This window comes from Pongo pygmaeus, chromosome Y (assembly GCF_028885625.2).
Source record: "Pongo pygmaeus isolate AG05252 chromosome Y, NHGRI_mPonPyg2-v2.0_pri, whole genome shotgun sequence".
Taxonomy (NCBI): domain Eukaryota; kingdom Metazoa; phylum Chordata; class Mammalia; order Primates; family Hominidae; genus Pongo; species Pongo pygmaeus.
Genome location: NC_072397.2, coordinates 32,488,191 through 32,503,462, shown reverse-complemented (window position 1 = coordinate 32,503,462; position 15,272 = coordinate 32,488,191). Strand labels below are relative to the sequence as shown.

General features: G+C 36.2%; 1 pseudogene; it reads left to right on the top strand.

Moving 5' to 3' along the window:
• The first annotated feature begins 499 nt into the window (after nt 1-499).
• Nucleotides 500-976, top strand: LOC129025991 (testis-specific XK-related protein, Y-linked-like; annotated as a pseudogene).
• Nucleotides 977-15,272: the final 14,296 nt, after the last annotated feature.

Sequence of the window (15,272 nt, the reverse complement as noted above, 5' to 3'; positions counted from 1 at the left end):
GCAGCACCACTTCCAGAATTTACTTGGACTCCACAGATTATTTCTGATTTCCTGTTATCACCATTACACTGTAATTTCCTACTTTACACTCTAACTTTCCATAAAAAAGAAACTACCTTTTCAATATCTAGTTCAGGTAATTTTATTTGTTCTTAATTGAGACTTCTTTCTAGGTGCTGTCACACCTTATAGCATCAGATATGAATGTCTCTATCCAATTTCCTGTGTTCCAGTTATTTTATTTTGAGGGAATGTGTATATACATTTATAAATTTGGGTATGTGTGTATTCACTTATTATTTGTTTTTCCCAGGTGTAATATATGTTTTGCATGCAGATATTTACTAAATCCCTGATAATGGAAAGATAACAGTTTTTTTTTCCTTTTTGTAAGTAAATTATTTTCTGAAGGAGGTGGGTTGGGAGAAATATATCTTAACATGGCAAGTTTAAAAGAGAAAGTGGCCATTACTAATGAAAATTATTCTCTAACATTTACATGTTTATCTTTAATAGCATTGCTGATGCATATTCCCTCTTCTCAGTTGTGTAAGTGCCATTCACTGCAATATACTGGCCATCCACACTGTCAACGACTTTGCTGCCATTAAGCTACAGGTGATAAAATTCATCTATATCTTGATATGGCATTCCTTGGTGATTATCTCACATGTAGAGACTGTCATTTTTCCCTGCATCTCTGAAACAGGGGAGCTTACATTTTCTATTAATCACATATTTTGTGTTATTGTTGACACCATGGCTGGAGTTTTGGAAAAGTGGAGCTCATCTTCCTAGCAACACAGAAAATAATTCCAGCTTGGTGGGTAACTATGGATGCTTATCTTAATCATGCTAGTATATGCTGCCATCAATTCTCCTGCTGGTCAGCAGTGAAACTGCAGCTGTCAAATCAGGAATTGATAAGAGGCCAACGTGGGCCATACAATCCTACACTACAGTTTTCAGTTTTTAGAAAATGTGATAATAATAGTGATATTTAGATACTCTGGAGGAAACACTTTACTGAAGTCTTGCGACTAAATAACTGCTGTGTAGCTCATCATAACCTACATAGTAGCCATTGGCTTTATGCTCCTCTTCTGTCAGTATTTGCAACCAATGTGGTCAGTCAAAGTATTGCCAGGAGATACTGAAAATCATCCAGAAGCACTGTGATATAGTGTAAGCATCTGGAGAAAATTCCATTAAAATAATAAATGTAAGCAGCTGAGGAATTACTATCACTCATGGAGAAGGGTTAGATATTTTCAATAAATGAGTATGCTATATCCATATATACTTTCACAGAAGAAAGAGAAAAGAGGGTGAGTGTGACTTTATAAAGATACTCATAAAAAATTATAAACAACAAAATCTTAGAAGTAGTTTCAAATAAAATTGACTTTTCTAATGTGACTATGCATTAATAATTTTTGTTTTCTTAAATATAATTGTACAACTTATTAAACAAAACAAAATCCAAACTCCATCTGGCTCCAAAAACTAAGCAGAAAAAATAACCATAATACATTTTTCACCTAGTACATTTTTGGAACTTATACCTTTAATTTCATAAGTGTTTGTAATATAGCATATAGATTATCAGTGAACATTTTCTTTTCACACTTTTCCCTCTGTGGTGCAGAAACACTTCAGTTTGATGTAATGTGATCCAATTGTTTTTTGTTGTGCTTTTGTAGTCTGTGCTTTTGGGGTCATAGAATTGAGTTTTCAAAAATACAATTAAATTAAAAATAAGAATTACCACATAATCCAGTTACTCTACTTCCAAATATGTACTCAAAGGATATAAAATTAGCATGTCAATGAGATATCTGCACTTCTGTATTCATCTCAGCATTATTCATAACAGCCAAGATACGGTAACAACCCAAGTGCTCATCAATGCAGCAACAGATAAAGTGTGGCACATATACAGAAGGAGATATACTATACAGCCTTAAAAAAAGGAGAAAGATATTTTATTTATTTGTGATCAAATGAATGGAATTGGAAGATATTTTGCTCAGTGTAATAAGAGAGGCATAGAAAGACAAGTATACAATGATCACAATTATATGTAAAATCTAAAAATGTTGAACTCATTCAAACTGTGAATATGACAGATGTGGTGGCTCATGCCTGTCACTCCAGCACTATGGGAGGATGAGGTGATTGGATAACTTGAGGTCAGAAGTTTGAGGCCACAGTGAGCCATAGTTGTGTCACTGTACTTCAGCCTGGGCAATGCAGCAAGGCCCTGACTCTTTCTACAAACACACAAAAAGTAGTCAGAGATTGGAGTGTGTGGTGGTGATGGGAGTGGATAGAGAAAGGGGAGGTGTTCATCAAATGACAACAAATTTCAGTGAGACAGGAAGAAGTTCTGGTGATCCTTTGCACCGAATGGTGATCACAGTTAATAAATGTCAACTTCAAAATTGTTTAATAAAAGAAGGTCAGGCATGGTGGCTCATGTCTGAAATCCCAGCACTTTGAGTGGCCATAGAGGGAGGATCATTAGAGGTCAGGAGTTCCAGACCAGCCTGGCCAACACGATGAAACACTGTCTCTACTGAAAATATAAGAATTAGCCAGGTTTGGTTGCATGCACTTCTCACCCCAGCTACTCAAATGGCTGAGGCAAGACAATAACTTGAACTCCGGAGGTGGCAGTTGAAATGAACTGAGTTTGCACCAGTGCACTCAAGTCTGGGCAACAGGAGCAAAACTCTATCTCAAAAATGCAGATTGTTTAAAAATTAGAATTTACATATTCTTACCACAAAGAAAGAAATGGTATGTATGTGAGGTAATGGATATGGTAAATAACCCAATATAATTATTTTGCAATATATACATGCATTATAAAATCACTTTGTGTCCCATAAATATTTATATTTCTTCATCTAAAATACAAATTTTAAAAGAATGACAGTTAAAATAAACTTGGCTTAATATATATAGATAGTAATATATGCTAAAGTTTTCTTCTATTTTGAATATTTGGCTTCTGTTATTTCTTGAGGAAACAATAACCATGGGAAGGGATGAAGAACACTAAAGCTTAACATTGTATAATTTACATTATTTTGTTGTGGTTGGTGTTTCTCCTTTTTTCCTTTCTACCAAAGCAATGGTGACAAATTTCTTTTTCACACTTTCTTTTGTGTTTCTTTCTCCTAAGAAATCACCACCAAAAAAAAAACTTGTATAGATTTGTGTGTACTTTTTACTGCTCCTTGTTATGACCCTCTTTGCCTTTGCTTTGAATTTCCCAGCTTCTTAAAACACTGATTTGCTTATTATTTATTGTCTCCTTGTACCATTACTTCTTCATTCTACCTGCAGGATCATTTCTTTTTATTTTAGTTTGGTTTAATTTTTTTGAGAGAAGGTCTCTGGCACAACCTTGGTTCAATGCAACCTTGGCCTCTTGGATTCAGGTGATTCTCCGGCCTCAGCCTCCTGAGTATCTGATATTATAGGCATGCACTACCACGCTTGGCTAGTTTTAGAATTTTTAATTGTGATGGTGTTTCACTGTGTTGCCAAGGCTGGTCTCAAACTGACCTCAAATGATCCACCCCCTCAGCCTCCCAAAGTGCTGCAATTACAGGTGTGAGCCACCAAACCAGGCTTGATCATTTTCTTTACTAGATCTACATCCTGCTTGTCTTAGTCCTAGATATGCCACTGTCAACTCATTTATTTAGATCCTGTGATAGGAAGACTCATGGAAAGAGTTGGCCCTGACAAGGTTTAATTTTATTTTTCTTAACTCTCCTTTCTTAAGGAATTTACCCTGTTTTTAGAATCATATCTTCTACTTGTCACTAAATCCCATGTATCACTTGTCTTTTGCATATCACTCAGTCATGTGTATTTGTAAAACTGAGTCACACCATCATTCTTGAAATACTATTTTGCTTTGGATTACATGACTCAACTTTCATCTGATTTCTCTATTTAGTTGTCAGTGTGTTTTGTTTCATTTTATCTCATAGATGTCTGTTCGTTAGACCACTAATGTAACTACACAGAATACCTCTTTCTACTTCCCTTTCTCCTTTCCCTTTTCCCTTCCCTTTTTCTTTCCTTTTCTTTTTTAAGAAAGTGTCCTGTTACCGAGTCTGGAGTGCAGTAATGAGACCTTGACTCACTACAGCCTCAAATTGCTGGGCTCAAGCAATTTTCCTGCATTGGTCTCCTCAGTAGCTGAGACTACAGATGCACACCATCACACCTGGCTTTTTATTGAGGTTGTTTTGAGAAAAAAGCCTCTTCAGTTTTAAATCTGTGGTTCTAAGGAATTCAACCAGTGATATGATCTCTGAATTTCTATACATTGTTTTTTTTTTTTCTTACGAGTGCCCCAAGACTAAGACAGCCAAATTTAAAACTTCCCCTGAACTTCTTTACACTTTCTATATGCCTCTCTCTTCTGTTATTTTTTTTCCAAAAGTGCATCACCTATATAACATAAAAACTGGGGATATTCCAAATACACTTATTTTCCCTCATCTCTTTCATATTTTATCTATACCAATATTTTATCTATTATCTACTGCCTACAATTTTTTTTCTTGTTGCTGTTTATGCATTAAAGGTGAGGTCATCATTTACTGTTCCCAAAATGATAGTATTAACATCTTAATTTACTTCCTTCTTCTGTGTTACCCTGATCAATTTATTTTTCATTGAGGGTCTAGAATTATTCTACTTTTCAACGAATGAAACACATCTCTTTTCTTTTCTGTTCTTGTTCCTTTCTGCTTTACTATTAACTGTTACTTTATGAAGTGAGGGGCCATTTCAGTGTTATTTACTATTATATCCACCATTTTAAGCTAGAATTTTGAGATATAAGAATGTCTCTCTAAGTGTTTAATATTATAATAAATAATACAACTTTGTAATTTCAGTATTACATTTTTGAATACTAAGTCTATATAATATTTATGAAACAATATTTTAGTTGACTTGCAGATAAGCTTATGCTATCTTCTCACTCACTCCTTCCATTTCTATCCAACCTAGCTATAAGACCCTTAGAGGTGTGAACTTGACATATTCTTCTCTATACTTGAGAGCCTGTTATATGAATAAAGAAATGTGTGCTCACTATTTAATTCATATAAATAAATATAAATGTTTAAAATTTAAAATGTATTTAAATGTTTTTTTTATTTAAATATATTATTAGAGTTGTCATTTACATTTTTTATTATTCAAAACACAATACGGGAAACAAATGTGGAAATATCTCAAGTAATTCATTATTTATCATTCCTTTTATCATAGAGGTCACAAGCCTTCTCCTTACTGGTTAGGGTCATATTTCCAGAACAGTTGTAACATTTCAGTTTTCATTTCCCAGTGAAATCTGAAGAGTGTCTTTTGAAATCTATATTGATATGCCTACATCTACCAAGTGTAATTCTGCCTTCTTAGGAGGGTATGACTCTACAAGATGAATAGGATAGTGTCCTAAAATATCACCCTTACATTTAATTATATAAAACAACACTAATGTAATAATAATATATGAGCTGCACATTATATAGTCTATTTAGAGAGTTAATTTTTACACTCAAATACTTTAGTTAGGGACTGTGAGATTAAACTGGCCCAAGATGGAACTTAATTATTTATAACAACTACCATACTGTTGTGAAATGAAGTAACTGAACTCTTAATAATTTGGAAAATAGTAAAATCATATCATTTAAAAGTTGCTAACAGAAACATATATTCTTAAACATTTCTTACGGCATGAAAGACAGAATGGCTTTCATGATAATGATGGAAGCAGTGTCAAATAAAATCTTACAAAACTGTCTGGACAGGATGGCTCCATGACTGTAGTCCCAGCTCTTTGGGAGGCTGAGGGAGGTGGATGACTTCATTGCAAGAGTTTGAGATGAGCCTGGCCAACATGGTGAAACCCCTACTCTACTAAAAATAAGAACATTATTTAGGCATGAGGGTGCATGCCTGTAACCCCAGTTACTCAGGAAGCTGAGACAAGAGAATCCCTTGAACCTGGAAGAGGCTGCAGGGATCCAAGATTGCACCACTTCCCTCTGGCCTGGGTGAGAAAGTGAGACTACATCTCGAGAAAAACCTCTCTGAACATTAAAAAGCAAGGTAGATTTAACCAAGTTTCTATTTTAAGCTGTCATTAAAGTTAATTGAGTTAAAAGTGAAGATCTATAAGGAAGAGAAAACAACATCAGACTTGATTTTTGGAGCTCTGGAATCTAATAACATAACTCAGGGGTGTGTTTAATGAAGAAAGACCTGACCTCTAAGTTTGGGCAAGACAATATGTGGCATTTTAACTGACCATCATCACCAACTCCTTGGCTTCATGACAACTGTGAGGAAGATTAGATTCTAGATGCAGATTTTGATGCACGTGTGGAAATATGGAGCTTATCTCAAATAATTGTGGTTGTGTGATTTAAAATGTCTGAGGATCCCTTGGAGAATATTAGCTCAGAAGCTTTTCTTTAGCCCACCTCAGAGCTTTCTTGGGGGCATAAGTTGACTCCCAGGAGACATTTGTGGAAAGGAAATATACTAGTCGGGGCCACTAGTAGCAAGGAATAAGAGTCAGGTCAAGCAGTACACAAACAAAACACCTAGAAATAAGAGTCTGGTAAAGAAAATTGATGAGGAAAATCACCTTTGAAAAATTCTCACAGTTTATTGCTGTTTATATTGGATTTGGTTTTAAATAGTCACATAACTTGCCCTGTGGCCCACATTGGAATCCTGTGGCATGATCATGGCCTTCTGCAGCGGCAACCTCCTTGGGTTCAAATGATCTTGCCAACTTAGCCTCCTGAGCATCTCACCTCTCTGGACTCCACCAATCCTTCCCCCTCAGCATTTCACAGTACAGGCATGGGCCTCCAAAACTAGCTTATTTTTGTATTCTTTTATACAGAAGAGATCTTGTCATGATGTCAAGGCTGGTCTCATAATTCTGGGCTCAAGTGATTTGTTCTCCTAAGCCTTCTAAATTGGTGGGATTACAGATATGAACCACCGCACCCAGACTCCTACTGGTATATTTAGAAGGATAGAAGTATGCCCATTTTTGGATGCATGCATGGAGAAGACCCCAAAACTTTTAACTTTTTCCTGACTTTGTACTAAACACTAGAGTTCCTGAAAGAGTCCATATGCAAATTCTGGACAGTTTTTCTTCTCTTTCTTTTCCTCTTTTTCTTTTCCTTCCTTAGATTTTTTTTTAATGTGTCAAGGAAAAGATATGAACAAAAATATGAGAGAAAACAGGTTAAGTGGCCATACATGACAAAGAACACAGACTACAAAACTAGCTTTAAAGAGTTTTAAACAAGTACACAACCCACAAACTAAGCAATTGTGGAGGTCAAGAATTTTTTATCTAAATATGCTGAATAATATCCAAAGTGTTCAAAGTTCAACAATAAAATAAAAGCCATTCAAAGATAAATGCAAAAAAGCACATTCAAAGAAAACATGATTAAAAGAAACTATTTCAGAAAGCCCAGGCATGGTACTAACTAGGGAAATCTTTCAATTCTCTTCATTTTAATGTTCTCAAAGACCTAAGGGAACCCAGTAGAACAGTGATTCAAAATTGAAAATACCAATAAATACACATACATTATTTAAAAAATGAAATCAATAATCTGTAACTAGAAAGATTGAATTGCTTGTGTGAGCATGCAAAAAGCATAATGAGGCAACTTGAAGATAGATTGTTTGATATTATTCAGTGTATGAAACAAAAAGAGAAGCAAGAATAATGAACAAAACTAAGGTTGCCATGGGATTCCATCAAGAATATCAACATATTCATAATGGGAGTTCCACTGATAAAAGAGAAATATGAGGTGAAGGAAAAGAATATTTGAATAAACAGTGGCTGAAACTTCACAAATGTGTTGATAGATGGAAATCTACTCATCCAAGTATCTCCAAAGAAAAAAAAAAATTCTCCAGGAAGAATAAACTCAAGGACATCCACACTGAAACACATGCACTGAAATTGACAGAAGACAAATAAATAGAGAACTTTAAGGAAATGTCACTGTGATGAGATCTTCAAAGTGCTGAAATAAACAAAATTAAGTCAATCATAAACTCAATATCTGTCCAAACCAAAATTTAAATTTATGAGCAAGTAAGGCATTGCCAAGCAAACAGAATTAAAGAGAGTACATTACTACTAGATCAGCCTTACCAAACATGATAAAAACATATAAGGAGTGAAAGTAAACCCGTACCTCATGTGCAAATCAAGAAATGAAATAAAGAATATCAATAAAGTAATTACACCAGGAAATAGAAAAGCCAATATTATTGTATATGGGGTTTCTGTAACTGTATTTTTCTACTGGATTTAAATGACAAGAGGAAAGGCACAGTATCTCACAACTGTAATCCCAACCAAAGATGAGGATTTCCTTGAGCCCAGGAGTTTGAGACCAGTCAAGGCAAAAAAACGTGACCCTGTCTCTACAGAAAATCAACAATATTAGCCTGCTGTGGTGGCATACACTTCTGTCACAGGTACATGAGGGGCTGAGGTGGAAGGATCCCTTACGCCCAGGAGCTCAAGGCTGTAGTGAACCATGTTTAGCCTATGTGACTGAAACCCTGTCTCAATGAAGTAAAATAAAATTCAATAATAAAATGAAGAAATGACAAAGAATAAAACAATAATTACATATCTGTGTTGTTACTACATATTGTATGACAAACAATTTTTGACAAAAAAAGTAGAAAGGTAGGGAGAGCAATATAGGAAAATGATTTGTGTATGTCAATACTCAGTTATTGTAATTCACACTGTATTATTATAAATTTCAGATATTAATTATAGTGCCATTAATGGCCAATAGGAAAATAACTGTTCAATATACTGAAGAGAAATGAAGGAGTCAGAATTGTACCCCAGAAAAACAAATGTAAATATGAGCAGCTTTGGAGGAATGAAATATAACAACAACAAAACTTGTAGAAAAAAAGGACAAAAATAGGAAATTAAATTCTTGTCAGCAATTAATTTCAGTCCAAATAAACTCCAGTTAAATGTCAAAGACTGGCAGAATAACTTTTTAAATGTTTTAAAAGTGAGGGAAAAAATAACTCAAACTGTAACCAAAATAGAGGTGGAATTACTAGATAAATATCAAAATTGTTTAACTAATCAAGAAGATATATCACTTACATATATACCTAATAACAGATCCTCAGAATATGTGAAACAAAAACAAATAGATTTGTGGAGCTAGACAGTTCTGCAATAATAATAATAGTTGGAGATTTCAACAGCCCACTTTCAATAATGAGTGAAGTGACCACATCCAAGTTCAATAAGAAAAAAAAAGGTCTTGAAAAGCAGTATAAACTAAATAAGTCTCTCAGACATATACAAAACAGTCCACAAGCTGACTACACATTCTTCTAAACTGCTTATGTGTTATTCTCTGAGCTATCTTCAGAATAGACTTTATGGTAGTCCACAAAGCAAGTGTAATTATATCTAATATTATTGAAATCACACATAATGCTTTCTCCAACCACAATGGAATAAAACTAGAGACCCATTTTCTTTTTTTTTCTTTATTTCTTTTTTTCTTTCTTTCTTTACAAAATAAATAAATAAGTTGGAGTTTCACTCTGTCACCCAGGCTGGAATTCAGTGGTGTGATCTCGACTCACCAAAACCTTTCATGTTCAAGCAATTCTCCTGCCTCATACTCCCAAGTAGCTGGGACTACAGGCACACACCACCATGCTAGGCTAATTTTTGCAGTTTTAGTGGAGAGGGAGTTTCACTGTATTGAGGAGGCTAGTCTCAAACTCCTGACCTCAGGTGATAAACCCACTTCAGCCTGTCAAAGTGCTGGGATTATAAGCATGACCACCACACCTGACTGAGTCTCATTTTCTAAAAACTGAAAAAATACATATTGTTTGGAAACTAATAAACACACTCTTCAACAACCTATGGTTAACTGAAGAATCTGCAAGGAATTAAATAATTTTCACAAATAAAAGGAAAATTAAAACATACTAAAGCTTTTGAAATGCACTAAATCAATTTTGAGAAATATATATGTGTAAACATATAGATAAAAAAGAAGAAATGTAAAATTTATAACATAAATGTATACAAAAAGAAGCAGAAAAAGTTTAAACTAGAGTAGAGTACTTTTATAAAAAATATGGCATAGTAAAGGAAGCTGCCATCAATTGCCTCCAAGCCTAACCCCCAAAGAACACCCACAGAAAAACTGAGTATACAGTGCTGAGATTATCACCATCAATAAAGCAGAGATCAAAATTGAGAATGAGGCTGCTCCTAGGGTGACAGAGAAGTGAAGAAACCAGGCAAAGTGTAAAAAATTTGACCTTTTATATTCATGACACTTGTCCCCTATTCTGCTGACAACCAAGTGTGAAAAAAAAGAAAAAAGTTTGGTAGGCAAGATGGCCGAATAAGGAAAGATTCCGCTCTACATCTCCCAGCATGAGTGACACAGAAGAAGGGTGATTTCTGCATTTCGATATGAGTTACCGGGTTCATCTCACTAGGGAGTGCCAGACAGTGGGTGCAAGGCAGTGGGTGCAGCCCACTGTGCACGAGCCAAGGCAAGGCAAGGCATTGCCTTACTCAGGAAGTGCAAGGGGTCAGGGAGTTCCCTTTCCTTGTCAAAGAAAGGGGTGACAGCTGGCACCTGGAAAATCGGTTCACTCCCACCCTAATATTGCGCTTTTCTGATGGGCTTAAAAAACAGTGCACCAGGAGATTATATCCCACACCTTGCTCAGAGGGTCCTATGCCCATGGAGTCTCCCTGATTGCTAGCACAGCAGTCTGAGATCAAACTGCAAGGTGGCAGCGAAGCTAGGGAAGGGTCGCACGCCATTGCCCAGGCTGGCTAAGGTAAAGAAAGCAGTCAGGAAGCTCGAACAGGGTGGAGTTCAACACAGCTCAAGGAGACCTGCCTGCCTCTCTAGGCTCCACCTCTGGGGGCATGGCACAGACAAACAAAAATACAGCAGTAACCTCTGCAGACTTAAATGTCCCTGTCTGACAGCTTTGAAGAGAGCAGTGGTTCTCCCTGCACGCAGCTGGAGATCTGAGAATGGGCAGACTGTCTCCTCAAGTGAGTCCCTGACCTCTAACCCCAAGCAGTCTAACAGGGAGGCACCCCCCAGTAGGGGCAGACTGACACCTCACATGGCCAAGTACTCCTCTGAGACAAAACTTCTAGAGGAACAATCAGACAGCAGCATTTGCAGTTCACCAATATCTGCTGTTATCATCCTGATACTAAAGCTGAGCAGAGACACAACCAAAAAAGAGAATTTTAGACCAATAACCTTGATGAATATTGATACAAAAATCCTCAATAAAATACTGGCAAACCAAATCCAGCAGCACATCAAAAAGCTTATCCACCATGATCAAGTGGGCTTCATCTCCGGGATGCAAGGCTTGTTCAGTATATGCAAATCAATAAATGTAATCAAGCATATAAACAGAATAAAAGGCAAAAACCACATGATTATCTAAATAGATGCAGAAAAGGCCTTTGACAAAATTCAACAACACTTCATGCTGAAAACTCTCAGTAAATTAGGTATTGATGGGACGTATCTGAAAATAATAAGAGCCATCTATGACAAACCCACAGCCAATGTCATACTGAATGGGCAAACATGGAAAGCATTCCTTTTGAAAACTGGCACAAGACAGGGAAGCCCAATCTCACCACTCCTATTCAACACAGTGTTGGAAGTTCTGGTCAGGGCAATTAGGCAGGAGAAGGAAATAAAGAGTATTCAATTAGGAAAAAAAGGAAGTCAAATTGTCCCTTTTTGCAGATGACATGATTGTATATCTACAAAACCCCATTGTCTCAGCCCAAAATCTCCTCAAGCTGATAAGCAATTTCAGCAAAGTCTCAGGATACAAAATCAATGTATAAAAATCACAAGCATTCTCATACACCAATAACAAACAGAGAGCCAAATCATCAGTGAACTCCCTTTCACAATTACTTCAAAGAGAATAAAATACCTAGGAATCCAACTTACAGGGGACGTGAAGGACCTCTTCAAGGAGAACTACAAACCACTGCTCAATAAAATAAAAGAGGATACAAACAAATGGAAGAATATCCCATACTCATGGGTAGGAAGAGTCAATATCATGAAAATGGCCACACTGCCCAAGATAATTTATTGATTTGATGCCATCTCCATCAAACTACCAATGACTTTCTTCACAGAATTGGAAAAATCTACTTTAAGGTTCATGTGGAATCAAAAAAGAGCCTGAATCACCAAGTCAATCCTAAGCCAAAAGAACAAAGCTGGAGGCATCATGCTACCTGACTTCAAACTATACTACAAGGCTACAGTAACCAAAACAGCATGGTACTGGTACCAAAACAGAGATATACATCAATGGAACAAAACAGAGCCCTCAGAAATAATGCCACATATCTACAACTATCTGATTTTTGACAAACCTGAGAAAAACAAGCAATGGGGAAAGGATTCCCTATTTAATAAATGGTGCTGGGAAAACTGGCTAGCCATATGTAGAAAGCTGAAACTGGATCCGTTCCTTACACCTTATACAAAAATTAATTCAAGATGGACTAAAGACTTAAACGTTAGACCTAAAATCATAAAAACTCTAGAGAAAAACCCAGGCATTACCATTCAGGACATAGGCATGGATAAGGACTTCATATCTAAAACACCAAAAGCAATGGCAACAAAAGCCAAAATTGACAAATGGGATCTAATTAAACTAAAGAGCTTCTGCACAGCAAAAGAAACTACCCTCAGAGTGAACAGGCAACCTACAAAATGGGAGAAAGTTTTTGCAACCTACTCATCTGACAAAGGGCTAATATCCAGAATCTACGAAGAACTCAGACAAATTTACAAGAAAAAAACAAACAACCCCATCAAAAAGTGGGTGAAGGACATGAACAGACACTTCTCAAAAGAAGACATTTATGCAGCCAAAAAACACATGAAAAAATGCTCATCACCACTGGCCATCAAAGAAATGCAAATCAAAACCACAATGAGATACCATCTCACACCAGTTAGAATGGTGATCATTAAAATATCAGGAAACAACAGGTGCTGGAGAGGATGTGGAGAAATAGGAACACTTTTACACTGTTGGTGGGCAGCTATAAAGACACATGCACACATGAATGTTTATTGCAGCACTTTTCACAATAGCAAATAATTGGAACCAACCCAATTGTCCAACAATGATAGACTGGATTAAGAAAATGTGGCACATATACACCATGGAATACTATGCAGCCATAAAAAATGATGAGTTCATGTCCTTTGTAGGGACATGGATGAAATTGGAAATCATTATTCTCAGCAAACTATAGCAAGGACAAAAAACTAAACACCACATGTTCTCACTCATAGGTGGGAATTGAACAATGAGAACACATGGACACAGGAAGGGGAACATCACACTCTGGGGACAGTTGTGGGGTGGAGGGAGTGGGGAGGGATAGCATTAGGAGATATACCTATTGCTAAATGATGAGTTAATGTGTGCAGCACACCAGCATGGCACATGTATACATACGTAACTAACCTGCATGTTGTGCACATGTACCCTAAAACTTAAAGTATAATAAAATAAAATAAAATAAAATACTCATCTGTATTCACATTAAAAAAAGAAAAAAGAAAAAAAAAAAACTCCTCCGACTCTTAGTTACTACACAGAACAAAATAAAGTTGAAGTGGATGGACAGATTCCCCATTACTGTGGATTCCCTGGCAGGAGACTTATTCTTGTCTTCACCCAAGGAAGCCCTGTGAGTGCTGAAAAGAGAAAAAAAAAAAAAAAGAAACCTGAGGACAACCAGGCATGAAGTAGAAAGGCAGGACTACCATCTCCAGCCTGGATATCTCAGTCACAGGAGATGTCAACCCTGAGTGCCTGTACAGCATTACCATAAGGTAGGAGGTATAGTGCATAATTTCCTTGATCACAAACCTATAGAGAGCCTTCCCACACTCTTAGGATATCCCTTTCAAAATCTCTCAGATAGGAGACTGGCAGTGTTTCAAAGTTTGTTAGAGCCGTGATAAACCTGGGCTTAAGGCATCATCTACTGCCAAAACAGAGGCACTGACCTAGCCAAAATCAAGCAAACAATACCCCACAATACTTATGTCTTAAAGAAAGCTCAAAATGCAAAATAAGACAGAGAAAACAATAAAGTAAATAACTACTCCTTCAATAAAGAGATATAGATGTACAACCAGAAGAAATAATACCAAACAGGAAATTATAACCTCCCTAAATGGACAAAACATAAACCGTTGACCAATGCCAATTAATGAGATGGCTATCAGTGTTTATTGGATCAAGAATTCAAGGTATCAGTTTTCAGGAAACTCAGATCTCTAAAACAACACAGAAAAGGAACTGATACACTTCTGAAAGAAATTTTTAGAAATGGACTGAAATTATTTAAAAATAAAAAAAGTCCCAGAACTGAGAAATATACGGGTTGAAGTTTAAAATTCAGAAAGCTTTCAACAGCAGAATAGATCAAACAGAATAAAGAATCAGTGAGCTGTAAAATGAGTTATTAGGGCCAGGTGTGCAGGCTCAGGCCTGTAATCACAGCACTTTGGGAGGCTGAAATGGGTTGATCACTTGAGGTTAGCAGTTCAAGACCAGTCTGGATATCATGGTGAAACCTTGATTTTTCAGGGAGTCAATGTGGTGTCATTGAACTCCAGCCTGGGCAACACAGAGAGGCTTTGTCTAAAAAAAAAAAAAAAAGAAAAAAAAAGAAAAAGAAAAAAGAAAAGAAAAGTAAATTAACAGAGGTTATTAAGAAATTCACAAAGAACAAAACAGAAAAACAATCAAAAAGAATGAAGAACATTTACCAGATATACAGAATTACCTTAAATAAGAAAATCTAAGATTTAGCAATATTCATGAAAGAGTTCAGCAAAAGGAAGTTATATACAGCATATTCAAATGAATAATAACAACTTTCAAAAATTTGAGAGAAATATAAATATATAGGTTCAGAAAGATCGGAAACTACAAAAAAGATTAACACTGCATAAAACTATCCCACAACAAACAAGAATCAAACTCTCGCTCCCAGTCACCACTGCCAGCTCCCTCACCTTGTTCTTCTGTGGCTCCACTATCCCACTCCTCCGCCCATTGCA